The sequence below is a fragment of the Meleagris gallopavo genome, chromosome 6 (genome assembly GCF_000146605.3).
Source record: "Meleagris gallopavo isolate NT-WF06-2002-E0010 breed Aviagen turkey brand Nicholas breeding stock chromosome 6, Turkey_5.1, whole genome shotgun sequence".
Lineage (NCBI taxonomy): Eukaryota > Metazoa > Chordata > Aves > Galliformes > Phasianidae > Meleagris > Meleagris gallopavo.
The window spans coordinates 15,719,798-15,722,394 of record NC_015016.2 but is presented as its reverse complement, the minus strand read 5'-3'; positions in this window follow the sequence as shown (position 1 = coordinate 15,722,394).

The window sequence follows — 2,597 nt, the reverse complement described above, 5'->3', positions numbered from 1 at the left end:
TTTCCCCTCTCTTCTGCTCAGCTTTTGCTCATACCTAGCTTATTTTACTTTGGGTGCACATGAGCTGACAGGGAAATCAGATCACTTGTTCGTTCAAAATCAAGAGAAAAAATATGACTTCTATGCCTAAATATTTCTGGTTTTAGTATAATTGGTGCTATTATATGCTGGATTCATTTATATTTTTCATACTTTTCAAAAATTAGTCATCTTGTTGACCTAGTAGGACTGAGAATACCTAAGCAAACAAATGAAAGAGAGAGCCTTACTCTGACTGTTAGACTAAGCAAACATGACAAGGAAATCACTGGGGGAGGCTCATACATATGCACTGTCAAGGTGCCATCTTGACAAAGTGTCTTTTTCCTCTATATTTGCACGTTTTATACTGTCAGCAGGTTTTAGAAGTGAAATACACGTATTTCATTGTTAGAATTAAAGTGAAAGCTTTAAAATCCTTCTCCGTAACATTTTTTCAACAAGGTATTAAGTAAAAATGCTGTTAACGCAAAAAGAGAAAATGTGAAGCAAAAGGTCAGCGTGACAGGCTTAAAGAAACGCTGCTGATGACTCATTAAAGCTAACTACAGTGAAGATTTTAAACATTGCCTTTCCTTCCAGTGATAACATGTAGTCTCTCCAGCAAGAAATCAAAGCACTGAGGTCCTGACAGGAGATAAGCAAGTGAATAAAGTTCACAGGTGCTTAAATTTATCCTTCTTCATTGAAACATACAATTACATTCCCTTAATTAAAATTGCCTTGTTGTATTGCTGAGAGGTGGGTGTGAATTAGGAATGTGATAGAGGCTTGATTTCAGATGATGCCAGTGATTTCCAATGGGGCTGTACCTGGGAGTGTGGTGGCTGTGGAGATCTATGGCAGTGGGTTTCATGGGAAGACTTGGGGCATGCCTGTCTTAAGATTCACTCTACTGTTCCACTCTACTGTTCCACTCTACTTTACTGTAGAGTGAATCTTGCAAGTATGTTTTATGCGGCAGTATGATCATTTTGATTATGCTGAAAGTGTAATATTAATATCCATTTCTACAAAAGGGAGAAAATTATCAGGTTGCTGGAGCAAGCAGCCATGCATTAGTTTCTGATACACTGGTGGTGACTGCAGATGCTGTACTTGTGGAATGAGTTAACAGTTTCAGGTGACTGCAGTGATGCCACCCATCCCGCACATTAAGAGGTAGATAAGCAGAAGCTAAACATTAAGCTAACCAAGAAACACAAAATACTTTTCCCTATTTTGGATGAGGGAAAAGCAGCCTCAAACAATTTCTTGCCCACCTGGGCCCACAAGCTGTTTCCTGCATGTGCTGCAGGGATATTTTATTAGATGAACCAAAACTCCACTGTGAGCTGGTATCAGGTTTGTGTGCATAAAGCAGGGAAAAAAATGAGGAGGGAGATTGTGAACCTAGGAACAAAGGGAGAAATATTGCAGAAACTTCCCCATGTCTGTCAAGCCAAGCAAAATAATGTGCACAAAACTTTGATCTGATAACGTGTGGCTTTAAATTTTTAGGGATGATATTCCTGGAGGAATTTTTAACTTCCATTGTAATTATCAGCAATGTTTTGGCTGCTGACGCCTTTGGGCAGCAATTTACTTCTGTTTAGGTTTTAGGTACAGTGATGTCAATCAGACCTGTGACTGTATTCAGAGGCAATTATAACACGTGAAGCAAGGAAAATAGAAGATAAAAGGCACATCCTCCCATTCACATTTATGGCAGATATTTCATCCACCTGCCCTTTTAGTAGCACAGGACTGAAAGGGTTGGAGGGAGAGTTGGGAAATTCATTAAGTATAAGAACTTTGGGAACGTTTTTTCCTTTATTCTTTTGCACAAGTTTATTTACAGATGCTCATGGTTCTGTAAATGCTATACACTGACAAATCAGCATAAAGCATGTATTTGTCCAATTCAGCACAACCTCCCCCACCTTCTTTCTCCGCATCCATCCTGCACTTCATGAAAATAACTGCAATTTCTACAAGTTTGTTCACGTTCCAAGAAAATTTTAGGAGTATATAAAATCTATTCTGGAGTTTTTCACAACCTGGGGGAAAGCTATTCATTTGCTTGGCTGTTTTTTTGTTTTGTTTTGCTTTGTTCTTTTTCCACCTCTTTGTGAGCAGTCTGGTTTTGTACGTGCAATGATTTTAACTGAAACTACAGTTATTTTGGAAAAATAATTAAGGATGTTTAGTTTGCTTTGAAATTTTTGACTGAAATATCTCTTAGAATTAGTACTCAAATGGCACATTTTAAAATGATTTTCTATTAATATTTTATGTAATGTTTTTAATATTTGACAATCTTCCTAAAATTAACTTTGTGTTTTAGGGCCTTAAGTGCTGTACAATCCATCTCTCTTGTTTCTAACACCATATGATCCCACCAAGAAGAAGATAGGCAGATAACAATTTTCCACTTTCAATGTCAGGTTGCTGATCAGTTGGGTAGTTACAGGATCAGGCCAGGTCATTGGCATGCTCTACTCACTAGTGTCATCTCACCTGTGGAGGAAGAACACTCATCCCACCCACTTCCTGCACCCCCACGAAGCCAGACTTTT